Consider the following 17,478-nt stretch of genomic DNA (forward strand, 5'->3'; position numbering starts at 1 on the left):
TTTTTGAGTTACTGTGGTTGAACCACAGTATGTATAATATGTCAGCATGTTTAATATGTCAAATACACTCTACACTCATGTGTATCTAAACAAAAAAAATTTTAGAAAAGAACATGAGTTCCAACAAACGTCTGTTTGAGCACCTGCTTTTAATTCCTTAGGATGCAATTCCCAGATTTGGAATTGCTTAATGGCATGGATAGAACAGTTCAAAATTTTTGAAGTCATAGTGTTTCCTACAGTGTTTGCACCAGTTTACAATTCTACCACTTGTGTATACAGGTTCCAGTTTCTCCACTGTGACCGACCTGGATCAGGTGTGGATGCTGAACCTAACCCAGCCTGTCTTGGTGATCATGGAATTGATGGCCACATTGTGCAGAGCCTTATGCCCCCACTCCATTACTGACCTATTGTTGTGGCTTGTGGAGCAGCAGGTCAGAATGCAACTTTCCCCAAGACACACTCTTAGTAGCACCTTGTGAACTGTTCAGGGAAGATCTACCTAGGGAAACTGGTCTTTTAGAACCCACTAGGCAGCCACACAATTCAGACCCAAACTCAGCTCAGATGCTCCACATATTTGAACTTACAGGTGGAGTAAATCAAAGCACCATTTCATCAGTTTTGAAAGAAGAGCTAGGTGGATTGACTCTTGCATCTGCCAGCATGCCTGAAAACTGGTTGGCTGAGACTGGAAATGGACCTGCAAATGCACAGAGACCAGGTATGGATCCAGTCATTCATGATTAGGGACTCAGCCCTGGGTGCACACAATAAGCTCAGAGGAGCCAGATAGTGATATCCAGCCCTGGAGCCCCAGTGATAGATGCAGGTGGGGCACAAAGTGCCTGGGAAGGCCTAGGACTTCATATTCAGTCTTGTTAAGTCCACTTGGATGTCCCCCTCAGATTGGGCTCCTCTCCTGTGTCCTCAGAGGCATCCCTAAGCCCCTGGCTCTATAGTTTCTCCCAAAACACCCCCATTGGTTAGTTTCCATCTCCTGTCCGCCCTCCAGGCTCTGTTTTGAAGTTTCAATTTTATATCTTCAGTTCTTCTTGATATCCCTTGAGCATTTTCAAAGAAATGTTTTTAAGTAGAGTTGCTGTTTTGACAAGAGGATTAGGGTCCTGAACATCTTACTTCACTCTTGTTCCTATACCATCAGTCCTGGGATATCCTCCCAGGTTCATTCCATTAGGACAATGAGCCCAGCAATGTGGGGCCTGAGGCTTAATCTTGTCCTTGGAATTGCAGACATGAACATGTCAGCCTCTCGGTGGGTGGTATTATTAAGTGCAAGAGATGAGGCTAATCCATACAGCTTGCTCCTCCACAAATTGATTTCAGAATCAGATTGGTAGGAAAAAGAGTTTTGTTTTTCCCTAAGCTTTGAAGTAAGGGAAAAATTTTTGTTTCAGAAATATCTTCAGATGTTCTTGGAGTGAGGAAATCTTTTAAAAGAGAACAGGTAGCAAAGTGACACAAAAGGAAGAAATATACATGTGCAGATTTAGTGAGTCTGGGCTATATAGGTCAGGGCAAGGGGTGATCTCTATTCTCAGCTTCCTTGACATCTGTCAGACCAGGAGAAGAGGTAGCCCTTCACCATGATTCACTACTTGAGGAATTTGCTCTCAATTTCAGACAGGCATCCAAGTTGATTCTATTTTAAGCACTCAGTTTAAATTAATCTCCCTACAGCTTGTGGGGAACTTCCTAATACAGGTGTTAATGTCAAGCATGGTTGTCATAACATTAGCTGGAATCCATTGGATGTGCACCTGGTAGTGCAGGGATCAGTCCACACAAAGAAGACCTTGCACTTCTGAGAGAAGCCGCTGCACCTGTGAGGTGATACACTCATCTGGAGGAGACAGGGTAGACCTGTGAGGGCCATTCCTAGCTCTGGTTCATCAGAGTCGAGCCCCAGCACTGACAGGCCTGATGTACCAGCCTGGGGTCTGTTCCTCATCTTCCTTCTTTTGCAGCCCTATGTCTGCTCTTTCATGCTTGGTCCTGACTAGACATTTCCTTCTGAAATAAACCTCTTTTTTTACATGAACCTGTTTTTATCTGGCCAAGGCTCCTTTTCATTCTTTAGGTTCATCTCAGTTCTTATATTTAAGAATGGCATTCTTGAATTTTCCAGGCAAAGTTCATCCCACGCAGTTTCTTTTCTGTTTTTATGGGTTCTTTCTAGATCCTGAAGCCAAAACTGAAATGAAAATCAAGAACATGCTATCAGGAAGTAGTAAATTCTTCTGGTGGTGGTCTTCTTTCATCTTATCCAGAAGAGGGAAGTCTGGAGTGAGGTGAACTCTGATTAGGAGAGAACCAGAGTCACTTACAGTTAGCTAGGATGGTTGTTGACTCCTTTAAATTAAGCTGTCTTCAACTTTTATCAGTGTTCTGAAATGGTTAGAGTGGCCTTTTTCTTGTTTTTGTTTCTGTTTTGTTCCTGACTACTTGTGGTTCACACTTATCTTTGTGCACTTTGATGTTCCATGAAAGGGGAGTCACTGGAACTTTAGAGCCTGGCTCTGTGTCAATCCAGGTTCAGCAGTAGCAGCCCCAACCCATAGTCCTGGTTCATATGCTGGAGGACCACACTGCTTTCCTCTTTCTCATATTAACTCTTGTCCAGGTCCTGAAAGATGCCTCCTAGGAAAGGGCTTCAAATAGCTTAAGAGAAAAGAAAAAGAAGGAAGGGTCTCTGGCTCTGAAATATGGTCAAGTCAGAGGCTTTCTTACCATTAGGGAGTCATATGTCATTGGTCAAATAACCTGAAAGAATCCAGTTTTCCCAGAAAGGAAAGAAGTCACAACAGTGGTTCAAGACCAGGTTTGTGAGGCTGCTGCTGGAGGAGACTGTTGCTCCTGGCTCCAGTCTCCTCTTTCACCATGGCTCATGTTATCTGTTGACCTGACAGGGACCAGGTGGGAGCTTTTCCTTTGGGTGCTGCACACCTTGCTGCTGCTAGAAACATGCACAGCTTTCTTGGAATGTGTGGGTGCATCCATGCAACAACCTGTGTTTACTACACCCTGAGTAACAAGGACCCTGCCAGATTCTGAAGGTCACCCCATCATAGGCCTCCCAACATGTGACAAGATGGTTGGCTCTTTACTGCCCTTTGAGAGAATTCCAGAGACTATGCCAGCACCTTGTGACCTCACAAAAGCTAAGAGAGACAACAACTTCTCTGTTGGGCTGAAGGTTGAATGGGGTGAAATATTTGTCAAGATGGTGCTCCTGTCCAAAGATGCCAGAACAGTTTGTTAACTCTCAAGACTTCAGGTGCCTCGTTAAGTCAAACCCCAACTCTGTTGTCTTTTATTTTCTTTCTCTTTCGTGAAAGGAGTTTTAGGATGATTTCCCTTTTCCTTAGAACAAAAATTTTTTTTTCATTGTTTCTGTCACTATAATTGTGCACAAAGCTTTGTACCCATCAAGGTAATTCATAAAACAGTGTAGTTAGACCTTCCTTTCTGTCCCAGTAGTTAAACATATTATTTTTTCCCTTCTAGTTCTGACTCAATCATATTTGATCTCCATTCTGAGAAGGAAAGAATTTCCCTGAGGAAAAATTTGTGCTATATATTTTTGTTAGTATATCAGTTATTAAGGTACCTCCACTAGTTCTGTACAATAAATAGGGTCTTCAAGTCATTAATGATCTTTTCATGGCATGCAGGACCCTTGGCCCCCCAGTTCCCTATTTGTAACTCCATTTGTTCATCATGTGGAACATCCAGAGTCTTCTAAGCCTGCCTCAGGCTATTCTTGTATAAGTCAGAGACAGAACCAATGGGATAGATAGAGATAGAGGTATAGGAGAAGGGATTTATTGGGATTGGATCATGCAGTATAGAGGCTGAAAGTTCCACAACAGGGGATGCTAGTAATGGGGTTCACCCAAGTCCAAAGTTTTAGAACCAAGGACTCTAGTTCCATCCATTTTTTTGCAAATGACATATTCTTTTTTATGGCTGTGTAAAACTTCATTTTTTAAATCCATTCATTTGTTGATAGACACAAGGCTGATTCTGTCACTTGGCTATTGTAATTGTGCTACAATAAACATGACTATGCATGGTGAATATGCTGACTTTAATTCTCTGGAATAAAAACCAAGGAGAGGATTTTCAAGATGCCAGACTAGAGGAGGTTGCTTTTCTGGGTGCTCTGTGGAGTGAAACCAAGAAAGCAGACAGGCAGTTTCTCAGCAAGTGAGGTACTGGAAACCTTCAGGGACAGTGTAAGTCCACAGAATAGAAACTCTACTGCCTTAGATCCATACTGTTAGATGGGTAGACAAACAATATAAAAAAGCCAGGGAAAAATTGTCCCAAACAAACCTAGGTACTTTAATAACAATCTATTGACACTACAGTGGAAGAAATGTCAGGGAAGGAGTTTAGAACGTGTAGATAAACTGATTTGTGAAGTAAAGAATTATATAAGAAATTAAATCAAAGAAAATGCAGGAAGTGAAAGATCACTTCAATGAAGAGGCAGAGATTCTGAAAAAAAAAAAAAAGCAGAAATTCTCAAAATGAGGGAAACAATAACCAAATTAAAAGACTGATAGAAAGCATTACCAACAGAGCAGACCACTTGGAAGACAGAACCTCAGGCAATGAAGACAAAATATATAATCTTGAAAATAGAGTTGACCATGGAGAGAAGATTTAAGAAACCATGAACAGAACTTCCAATAACTGTGAGATAACATGAAGAGACCAAATTTAAGATTTATTGGGATAGATGAAGGCATGGAGATACAAATCAAAGGAATGCCCAGTCTTTTCAATGATATCAGAAAATTTCTCAATCCTAAAGAATGAAATAGAAAATCAAATGCAAAAGGCGTACAGGACCCCAGATGTACAAAATTGTAACAGACCCACAACAAGGCACATAATGAAATTGCCTGACATACAGAATAAGGATAGAATTTTAAAGACTGCAAGAGAAAAATATCAGATTATGTATAGGGGAAAACCAATTCAGATCTCAGCTGATTTCTCAACCTAGACCCTCAAAGCTAGGAGGTCCCGGAATAACATATGAAAGAAAACAGATGCCAACCAAGAATCCTATATTCAGCAAAACTAAGCTTCATATTTGAAGATGAAATAAAAACCTTCCATGATAAACAAAAGTTAAAAGAATTTGCAACTAGAAAGCCTATACTGCAGAACATTCTCAACAAAATACCCCATGAAGATGAAATTTAAAAAAATGAAAACCAGCAAAGGGATGAACTATCCTACACGAATAGTCAATCAATGGAGAAAATAATGCAATTGAAAAACTAGATGACTGGGAATACAAATCATATTTCAATAATAACCTTAAACATTAATTACTTAAACTCATCAATAAAAAGAAACAGACTGGCAGATTGGATTGAAAAACAACCCAACAATATGCTTTCTCCAAGAGGCTCACCTCACAGGCAAATACATCCATAGATGGAGGTGAAATGATGGGAAAAAAATATATTACTCATATAGATCATGTAAAAAAGCAGGGATTTCTATCCTCATATCAGATAAAGTGGCCTTTAAGCCAAAGTTAAACAAAGGGGACAAAAAAGGCCATTTGATACTGCTTAAGGGAATCAAAAAGACAATTATAAATATTTATGCACCCAACAATGGAGCATCTAGGTATATCAAATAAACCATTCTCAATTTCCTGAATCAAGTAGATCACAACACAATAATAACTGGGTAACTTTAACATGCCTCTGTCATCACTGGATATATTCTCCAAACAAAAACTAAATAAAGGAGTTCCAGAAGTAAAAAATACAATTGATAATTTAGACTTAACGACATATAGAATATTTCATCCACCAATGACTAAATACACTTTCTTCTCAGCAGCACATGGATCCTTCTCTAATATAGACCATGTTATGTAAGCTATCACATATTTTGGCATACAATTGTAATATTGCCTTAACATATTTTTAGCATTATAGGGTAATTTTGACAGCTCCCTTTCCATTGATATTATTTTTTGTGTTCTTGCTTTTTTCTTGATTAGACTGGTTTGATATTTTATCAAATTTTAGCTGTATTATTTCTTCTCTATTTCATATATTTCTGCTCCTACTCTTATTTTTTCCTTCCAACTACATAATTTGAAAATAATTTGTTATTCTAGCTTATTTCTAATATAAGTACTTTAAGTTATAAATGTTCATCTGAGTACTCTTTCATCCCAGAGATCCTGATATTTTAAGATTTTATTATCACTTAGGTAAAAGCACTTTTTTTGTTGTGCTTTCCTCCTTGACCTCTGAGATATATGTGCCCTTTAATTTTGAAATAGTTGACATGTTGGGGTGGGGTTCTATATTTCTTAAGGTGATTGATTACTAATGTAATAAATCATGCAGGAAACACAGTCTGCATGATTATAAATTTTAAAAAGTAATGGAAAACCTATTTATATTAATTGTGACATACATGTCAAAACTGATCAAATTGCACACTTCAAATATGTGCATTTTATTATACTTCAATTTTACCTCAATAAAGCTATGGAAAAAATTTGATCTTCCCCAGAGCACTGAATCAGAATCTACAGTACAACAGAATCTCTAAGTGATTTGGATGAACTGTGAAGTCTCAGAGTAACTGCTGGAAGACACTGGTTCTTATTCTTGCCTGTACATCATAATCTCCTGAGGAACTATTAAAATTCAAAACTCAGGATGCACCCCAGTTCAATTACATCAGAATTTTCAGGGAATGGGATGAAAACATCAGCACCCTCTAAAACTCCCCTACTTGATCCCCCTGTTTGATTCCAATGTGCAACCAAGGGTGAGAAACACAGATTTTGAAGTTGGTAACATTAACCTACAAAGCCTGTTATAATCCTTGCCAAAGTTATATCCTCCATTAATCATTGTAGGGTCTTTAATAACTTTTTTTGTCTTTACTTACTTATAGGGTCTTTAACAACTTTTTTGTCTTTTGTATTTAATTGTTTATGAACTCAGCAAATTACTAAAAAATGTAAAGCCAAGGAGTGAGATAGTAAGATTATTTGGTTGATTTATTTTTAGCTTTGGGGAAGCTCCATACTGATTACCATAGTGTCTGCACTAATTTGCATTCCCACCAGCAGTGTCTAAGAGTTCCATTTCCCCTTCTTTCCTCTATATATATACACTATGGAATTTTACTCATTCATAAAGAATAGAATTGTGTTATTTGCTAGAAAGTGATTGGGAATGGAGTGCATCAGTCTAAGTGAAATAAACCAGATTTGGAAAGCTAAAGTGAAGAAAAATTTTTAAAGGGTGTTGTGTATGAATTTCATGGAAATAAAAGGTATACCAGTAGGGTCTGGTATTAGAAGAAGAAAGGATGGGAGGGAAAGAGGAGTTATAATAGAATGAATTAGACCAAATCATGTGTTAATACAAATATGTCACAAGGAGGCTTACTATTATGTGTAATTATGATTTACCAATATAAATATGAAAGACTTGGTCCTAAAAATTTTGCCATTTCAAAGAGTTAATCTCCTGTGTATTCCTTTTTTTTGTATAAATACATTATTTATGGTCATAAAAGCTGGCTTTTATTATCAAGAGATATTGAACTTTATCAAATACTTTTTTACTCTGTTACTGTGTGGTGTAACACAAGCCGAAGCTGTTGCAGCTGAAAACTGCTCTTGACTCCTTCTCATTCAATGGGCCTCTATAACCTGACCTGCCTTTAGAAGAGTTTCTCTGAGTGAGAAGAAGGGGCTCCATGGCTGGAGGGAGAGCTACCATGCAGGGTGACCAGATCTGCCTCCTCTTATATCCAGGATACAGGGCCCTGCTGCTTGGATGAGAAGCTATCACATGGGGCTAAAGGGACTGGGGTGAGACACTCCCAGTTCCCTGACAAGTGCCAGGGTGTCTTCCTGTACTGGGCGATCCACTGCACCCTTTGCCCTCAGCTCCAGGATCTCAGCTCCGGCATCACTGCAACCCCTGCCTTTTCCATCAAGTGTCCAACTGATTTCAGAAGTAGAAACTGTGGCCAATACCTTGATAATGTGTGTCCATTGGGAACAGAAAATTCCACACCTAGAGATCATGAGTTTACAGATGCAAATGTCCCCTTCAGCTCTGTGGGGCATGGAAAACTGAAAATAGTGTTCCACATCAACAGGGATGGTGGTTGTTGGGACCCTGTCCCCAGTGTGGACATAAAATGACAGTGAAGCTCAAGTTCCAATTTGCACTCCACCCAGGCACTAAGAGCCCATAAGGCCTGCACAGGAAGGGAAGGACTGGAAGGATGAGCCCCTTCTGGGCAGGGCACTGTCTCTGGGTAGGGGGACTGTGTCCTTCATTTTGTTCTTACTGCATTTGATATTTGCCTTCTCTTTCAATAAATACCATAATAAGGTATAATAAGGTAGGTGGTTTACTGAATAAGATTTAATATGATGATAATCTTTATATAATTAAAAATAGTTGCATTATTAAAGTATTTCCCTCTGACAATGTAGAAATAAAGGATTTTCTAGGTTCCAGCCACCATGTATAACTGGGCAAATCTTGCAGACTCTGTCTCTTTCATGTGTATCTCTTTGACTCTCGCAATGTGTTTGTACCATGTCCTCACACCCAGAATCAATTTCAAATATGCGGGTGTGCACATTTACCATCCTGCTATGTACTTTAAAACCAAACGAGCTTCTCATTATAGACATCCTGGAAACATCTGTGTTTTTCCACGTAACAGCTTCCTTGACTTCTTCCTATGGGCACAGACCCTTCTCTGGAGCTAGTTTTCCGTTGGGCACCAGGAGCAGATTTGTCCATCCAACTACATGGATGTCAGTGAGGGCTCTAGTTCCTTATGAATTCAACCAATGCTGTGAAGAAGAGCCTTGCAAAGAAACCTTAAAAAAAATGAGTGAGTGCAGAAGTGGAATTAATTCCTAGTATTGGCCATGCTAGGTAAAGGGACACGGGCTGAGAACTTTAATGGGTGTTGCCAATGGATTATCTGACATAGAAGTATCCATGGCTGCATCTACCAGGATCTATGCACAGGTCTGTGCCTTCCACATTCTCACTGGGGCTACTCAGCAATAGCCTTAAAACCTGCCTACTTAGTGGGGGCAAATGACATCCTCATAATGTGTACACTTATGTGTCAACATTCAGAATTTGAGCATCTCTGACATCTCTGAAAGTGAGTGGCTATATGCAGATTCCCTTTTGATTTTCAGGTATTTTTCTTTTGTCCCTCTAAAAACATTGACACAGGAGGTTCTATGTACCTCTAGATATTAAGTTTATATCTACCTGATGTTTATAGGGAACACTTTTGTGGTTGTGTTTTGTCTTTCTAAACATCTATATTCTTTCTGTTTTGCTGTCAGGAATCAGTCATTTTCTGTGTGACTTATGACCTTTGAGTCACAGAATAGCATTTTCAACTCTAATTTTATGAAAGCATTTTCTAAGGAGCTTTACTTTTTAAATATACACTTGGACCTGCTGGAGGTGGCACAACACCTTTATTTTATTTATATATTTTTATGTGGTGCTGAGAATTGAACCCAGTGACTCACACATGTTAGGCAAGTGCTCTACTACTGAGCTACAAATCCAGCTCAACATTAACTTCTTAAATGCTCTGTTTTCCTTTTTTAATATATAAATTTGATGTGTGTAGTTTATTGTAACTGATGCTGATTCCTAAAGCAAAGGCCCCAGTCACAGTCATTGGCAATGCTGGAGGAAGAACTGCCATCATTGTGATGTGGATACCTCTTTTATTATTATTAATTGTGGTATATAACATTGTTGTGCTGTTGATTTATCTATTAACTGTGTGTGTGTAAAAAGCCTGCAGATGATGGTGTGGTGAGTTAAATCTCACATGAGTTTGTGCCTTGTATTAAAAGTTTACTTTGGCCCACAAACTGAAAAATGCTACTATTTGTTTATTAATAGATTGATAACTGCTTAGTTAAATATTATGCTGCTGTCTTTTGGTGATAATGTGAAAAATTGTTTTACAATTAAAGTAGGTTATAAAGTTGATTATGACTATTTCAAAACATCCATCAGAGGCCAGGATGTAGGTCAGAGGGAGAGTGCATTTTGAGTATACAGCAAGCCCTCTGTTCCACTCCCAGCATTATACACACACATTTATTTCTCTCTCTCTCTCTCCCCTCCCAGAAATCACAGATTGTCTCACACTTTATAAAACCGATGCACAGAAAGAGCACACTTGCTCCTTGTTAGTTTAAAGAAGTAGAATGAGCACCTGTGAACTCACTGCTCCACTTGAGAGAGCCATGTTGCCAGGCGCCCTGGAAGCCTTCCCTGGTCTTTTTCTAGCCTCTTTCTTCTCCAACATAGAGGCTGTCCTTAGCCTGAGAATTGTCCATTCTTTTTTTTTTAATTTTTATTTAGCTTTTAATTTTTTACAGACTGCATTTTGATTCATTGTACACAAATGGGGGTACATAATTTCATTTCTATGGTTGTACACAATGCAGATTCATACCATTCGTGTAATCATACATGTACATAAGGCAATGATGTCTGTCTCATTCCACCATTTTTCATACCCCCCTCCCTCTCATTTTCTTCTACATATTCTAAAGTTCCCCCATTATTCTCTCATTCCCCACCCCCACCCCCGTTATATATCATCATCCACTTATCAGGGAAAACATTCGGCCTTTGGTTTTTTGGACTTGGCTTATTTCACTTAGCATGATATTCTCCAATTTCATCCATTTATTTGCAAATGCCATAATATTATTCTTCTTTATGGCTGAATAGTATTCCATTGTATATATATACCAGAGTTTCTTTATCCATTCATCTGTTGAAGGGCATCTAGATTGGTTCCACAATCTAGCTATTATGAACTGAACTGCTATAAACATTGATGTTGCTGTGTTACTGTATTTTGCTGATTTTAGGTCCTTTGGGTGTAAACCAAAGAGTGGGATAACTGGGTCAAAAGGTGGGTCCATTCCAAGTTTTCTTAGAATTCTTCATACTGCTTTCCAGAGTGGCTGCACCAATTTGCAACTCCACCAGCAATGTAAAAGTGTGCCTTTTTCCCCATATCCATGCCAACATCTATTATGATTGTGTTCTTGATAAAAGCCATTCTATTTGGAGTAAGATGAAATCTTAGAGTTGTTTTAATTTGCATTTCTCTAATTACTAGAGATGTTGAACACCTTTTCATATAGTTATTAATTGCCTGTGTGTCTTCTTCTGTAAAGTGTCTGTCCAGGTCCTTGGCCTATTTATTGATTGGGTTCTTTGTATTTGTGTTGTAAAGTTTTGTAAGTTCTTTATACATTTTGGAGATAAGTGCTCTATCTGAAGTGTGTGTGGAAAAGATTTTCTCCCACTCTGTAGGCTCTCTCTTCACATTCTCAATTGTATCCTTTGCTGAGAAAAAGCTTTTTAGTTTGAGTCTATCCCATTTATTGATTCTTGCTTTGATTTCTTGTGCTTTGGGAGTTTTATTGAGGAAGTCTGATCCTAAGCCAACATGATGAAGATTTGGGCCTACTTTATCTTCTATTAGGTGCAGGGTCTCTGGTCTAATTCCTTTGTCTTTGATCCATTTTGAGTTGAGTTTTGTGCAGGGTGAGAGGTAGAGGTTTAATTTCATTTTACTGCATATGGAGTTCCAGTTTTGCCAGCACCATTTGTTGAACAGGCTCTCTTTCTCCATTGTATGTTTTTGGCCCCTTTGTCTAGTATGAGATGACTGTATTTATGTGGTTTTGTCTCTGTGTCTTCTATTCTGTAACATTGGTCTGCCTGTCTATTTTGGTGCCGGATACCATGCTGTTTTTGTTACAATTGCTCTGTAGTATAGTTTAATGTCTGATATTGTGATACCTCCTGTTTCACTTTTTCTATTCAGGATTGTTTTGGCTATTTGAGGTCTCTTGTTCTTCCAGATGAAGTTCATGATTGCTTTTTCTATTTCTATGAGGAATGTCATTGGGATTTTAATTGAAATTGCATTGAATCTGTATAGCACTTTAGGTAGTATGGACATTTTGATAATGTTAATTCTGCCTATCCAAGAACATGGGAGATCTTTCCATCTTCTAAGGTTTTCTTCAATTTCTTTCTTTAATGTTCTGTAGTTCTCATTGTACAGAATGAATCCTCTGAAAGAGAAATTAGGAAAACCACTCCATTCACAGTAGCATCAGAAAAATAAAAAATAAAATACTTGGGAATTAATCTAACAAAAGAGGAGAATTGTCCATTCTTGTCCTCATTATTCTTTACAGTCTATGGTGAGAATGTGTTTTTTAGTGCTTTATTAATTTACTTGGTTCATAGTTTTTTTTTTTTTTAAGACCTCGACCTGGGGCTGCCTCTGCCCAACCTCCACATTCTAACCTGCCCATATCCCTACTTCCTCAGGCCTTCTGAGTCAGTTCTTTGTCCTTATGGGGTTCTTTCAATTTTTGACCCTTAAGAACTCACACAGTCTAAAATCCCTCTTTGGCCCTTATTGCATGCATGCTCACACACACACAGACATACACACACACGCACACCCCTATCCTAGAATCTACCATGCCATGCCTTCTCTCCTGGGTCTCCCTCCTCCCCTACAAGTACCACTGCTAAGATAAAGGAAGAAAATACTTGCAAAATGACTTTTTCTCCCAAAATGAACTATAGGTATTGTGCACTTATGGTTAGCCAGAGATTCTAAGGAATTGGTGTGGAGTGCCTCCTTTAATCTGCACAGTAACCCAAGACATAGGTACAGTTATCAATTCCATTTTACATATGAACCCAAGGCACAGAAGAGGAAAATAACTTGCCCAGGGTCACACAGCTAGAGGCAGGGTTCAAACCCAGACTACCGCAGGCTTCACTGATATCCACCAAGTCTCACCTCCAAGTTGTGTAGAAAGGGTGTTGGTTTACTAGAATTTTTTTTTAATTGTAAACAAATGGGATACATGTTGTTTCTCTGTTTGTACATGGAGTCAAGGCATACCATTTGTGTAATCATAAATTTACATAGGGTAATGTTGTTTGATTCATTCTGTTATTTTTTTCCTACCCCTCCCCCCTCCCACCCCTCTTTTCTCTCTATACAGTCCTTCCTTCCTCCATTCTTGCCACCCTCCTTAACCCTAACCCTCAAACTAACCCTAACCCTAATGCTAACCCCTCCCACCCCCCATTATATGTCTTCATCCGCTTATCAGTGAGATCATTCGTCCTTTAGTTTTTTGAGATTGGCTTATCTCACTTAGCATGATATTCTCCAATTTCATCCATTAGCCTGCAAATGCCATAATTTTATCATTCCTTATGGTGGAGTAATATTCCATTGTACATATATGCCACAGTTTCTTTATCCATTCATCAATTGAAGGACATCTAGGTTGGTTCCACAATCTGCCTATGGTGGATTGAACAGCAATGAACATTGATGTGGCTGTATCTCTGTAGTATGCTGATTTTAAGTCCTTTGGGTATAGGCCAACGAGTGGGATAGCTGGGTCAAATGGTGGTTCCATTCCAAGCTTTCTGAGGAATCTCCATACTGCTTTCCAGAGTGGCTGCACTAATTTGCAAACCCACCAGCAATGTATGAGTGTACCTTTTTCCCCAAATCCTCTCCAACACCTGTTGTTGCTTGTGTTCTTGATAATCGCCATTCTAATTGGGGTGAGATGGAATCTTAGTGTAGTTTTGATTTGCATTTCTCTTATTACTAAAGATGTTGAACATTTTTTCATATATCTGTTGATTGCTTATACATCTTCTTCTGTGAAGTGTCTGTTCATTTCCTTAGCTCATTTGTTGATCGGATTATTTGTATTCTTGGTGTAGAGTTTTTTGAGTTCTTTATATATTCTGGAAATTAGCACTCTATCTGAAGTATGAGTGGCAAAGATATTCTCCCACTCTGTAGGCTCTCTCTTCGCATTGCTGATAGTTTCCTTTGCTGAAAGCAAGCTTTTTACTTTGAATCTATCCCAGTTATTGATTATTGCTTTTATTTCTTGTGCTTTGGGAGTCCTATTAAGGAATTCTGATCCTAAGCCAACATGTTGAAGATTTGGACCTACTTTTTCTTCTATAAGATGCAGGGTCTCTGGTCTGATTCCGAGGTCCTTGATCCATTTTGAGTTGATTTTTGTGCAGGGTGAGAGATATGGGTTTAATTTCATTCTGTTGCATATGGTTTTCCAGTTTTCCCAGCACCAGTTTTTGAAGAGGCTTTCTTTTCTCCATTGCATATTTTTGGCCCCTTTGTCTAGTATGAGAAAATTGTATTTATTTGGGTTTGTGTCCATGTCCTCTATTCTGTACCATTGATCTACCTGTCTATTTTGGTACCAATACCATGCCGTTTTTGTTACTATTGCTTCGTAATAAGGTTGAAGATCTGGTATTGCGATACCCCCTGCTTCACACTTTCTACTGAGGATTGCTTTAGCTATTCTGGCTTTTTATTCTTCCAGATGAATTTCATAATTGCTTGCTGTATTTCTGTAAGGTACATCATTGGGATTTTAATTAGAATTGCATTGAATCTGTATAGCACTTTAGGTAGTATGGCCATTTTGACAATATTAATTCTGCCTATCCAAGAACATGGGAGGTCTTTCCATCTTCTAAAGTTTTCTTTAATTTCTTTCTTTCATGTTCTGTAGTTCTCATTGTAGAGGTGTTTTACCTCTTTTGTGAGATTGATTCCCAAGTATTTTATTTTTTTCGATGCTATTGTGAATAGGGTAGTTTCCCTAACTTCTCTTTCTGAAGACTCATCACTTATGAATAAAAATGCATTGGATTTATGAGCATTAATCTTGTAACCTGCTACTTTACTGAATTCACTTATGAGCTCTAAGAGTTTTCTAATGGAATTTCCAGGTTCCTTTAAATATATAATCATGTCATCAGCGAAAAGGGATAGTTTGAGTTCTTCTTTTCCAATTCGTATCCCTTTAATTTCTTTGGTTTCTCTAATTGCTCTGGCTAGGGTTTCAAGGACGATGTTGAATAGAAGTGGTGAAAAAGGGCATCCCTGCCTTGTTCCAGTTTTTAGGGGGAATGCTTTCAGTTTTTCACCATTTAGAATGATATTAGCCATGGGCTTAGCGTAGATGGCCTTTACAATGTTAAGGAATGTTCCCACTATCCCTATTTTTTCTAGTGTTTTGAGCATGAAGGGATGCTGTATTTTATCAAATGCTTTTTCTGCATCTATTGATTCTTAACTTTTAGTCTGTTGGTATGGTGAATGACATTTATTGATTTCTGGATGTTGAACCAACCTTGCATCCCTGGGATAAAACCCACTTGATCGTGGTGCATTATCTTTTTAATATATTTTTGTATGTGATTTGCTAAAATTTTGTTGAGAATTTTTGCATCGATGTTCATTAAGGATATTGGTCTGAAATTTTCTTTCCTTGATGTGTCTCTGTCTGGTTTAGGTATCAGGGTGATATTGGCTTCATAGAATGAGTTTGGGAGGGTTCCCTCCTCTTCTATTTCATGGAATACTTTGAGGAGTATTGGAATGAGCTCTTTAAAGGTTTTGTAGAACTCAGCTGAGAACCCATCTGGTCCCAGACTTTTCTTTGTTGGTAGGCTTTTGATGACCTCTTCTATTTCATTGCTTGAAATTGATTTATTTAAGTTGTGTATATCCTCCTCGTTCAGTTTAGGTAATTCATATATCTCTAGAAACTTGTTGATGTCTTTGAGGTTTTCTGTTTTGTTGGAATATAGATTTTCAAAATAGCTTCTAATTATGTTTTGTATTTCACTCGTGTCCGTTGTGATATTTCCTTGTTCATTCCGAATTTTAGTAATTTGAGTTTTCTCCCTCTTTCTCTTTGTTAGTGTGGCTAAGGGTTTATCAATTTTGTTTTTTCAAAGAACCAACTATTTATTTTGTTAATTTTTCCGATTGTTTCTTTTGTTTCAATTTCGTTGATTTCGGCTCTGATTTTAACTATTTCCTGTCTTCTACTAATTTTGGTGTTGGTCTGCTCTTCTTTTTCTAGGGCTTTGAGCTGTAGTGTTAAGTCGTTTATTTGTTGATTTCTACTTCTTTTTTTGAATGCACCCCATGAAATAAATCTTCCTCTAAGTACTGCTTTCATAGTGTCCCAGAGGTTTTGATATGATGTGTCTTTGTTCTCGTTTACTTCTAAGAATTTTTTTATTTCCCTCCTGATGTCTTCTGTTATCCATTCATCATATAATAGCATATTATTTAATCTCCAGGTATTGGAGAAGTTTCTGTTTTTTATTCTGTCATTTATTTCTAATTTCAATCCATTATCATGTGATAGAATACAAGGTAGTATCTCTATCTTCTTGTATTTGCTAACAGTAGATTTGTGGCATAAAATATGGTCTATTTTAGAGAAGGATCCATGTGCTGCTGAGAAGAAAGTGTATTCGTTCTTTGTTGGATGGTATATTCTATATAAGATGGTATATTCTATATATTCTATATAATTTAAGTCTAAATTGTTGATTGTGTTAATGAGATCTATGGTTTCTTTATTCAATTTTTGTTTGGAGGATCTATCCAGTGGTAAGAGAGGTGTGTTAAAATCGCCTAGTATTGTGTTGTGGTCTATTTGACTTCTGGAATTGAGAAGGATTTGTTTGACGTACATGGATGAGCCAATGTTCGGGGCATAGATATTTATGATTGTTATGTCTTGCTGATTTATGCTTCCCTTAAGCAGCATATAATGTCCTTCTTTATCCCTTCTGACTAGTTTTGGCTTGAAGTCCACATTATCTGAAATGAGGATGGATACTCCAGCTTTTCTGCTGTGTCCATGTGCACGGTATGTTTTTTCCCATCCTTTCCTATGAGTATGGGTATCTCTTTCTATGAGGTGAGTCTCTTGCAGGCAGCATATTGTTGGATTTTTCTTTTTAATCCAATCTGCCAGTCTATGTCTTTTGATTGATGAGTTCAGGCCATTAACATTCAGGGTTATTATTGTGATATGATTTGTATTCCCAGTCATTTGACTCATTTTTGTTTTTTGACATGATTTGGTTTCTCCTTTATTTGGCTATTCCTTTAGGCTAGTTCCTCCTGTTGCTGATTTGCATCGTTGTTATTCATCTCTTCCTCATGGAATATTTTGCTGAGAATGCTCTGTAATGCTGGCTTTCTTTTTGTAAGTTCCTTTAGCTTTTGTTCATCATGGAAGGATCTTATTTCATTGTCAAATCTGAAAGTAAGTTTTGCTGGGTATAAGATTCTTGGTTGGCATCCGTTTTCTTTCAGGGCTTGGTAAATGTTGTTCCAGGCCATTCTAGCTTTCAGGGTCTGGATTGAAAAATCTGCTGATATTCTAATTGGATTCCCCCTGAATGTGATTTGATTCTTTTCCTCTTGTGGCCTTTAAAATTCTTTCTTTAT

Source organism: Sciurus vulgaris (assembly GCF_902686455.1).
Source record: "Sciurus vulgaris genome assembly, chromosome: 3".
NCBI lineage: Eukaryota > Metazoa > Chordata > Mammalia > Rodentia > Sciuridae > Sciurus > Sciurus vulgaris.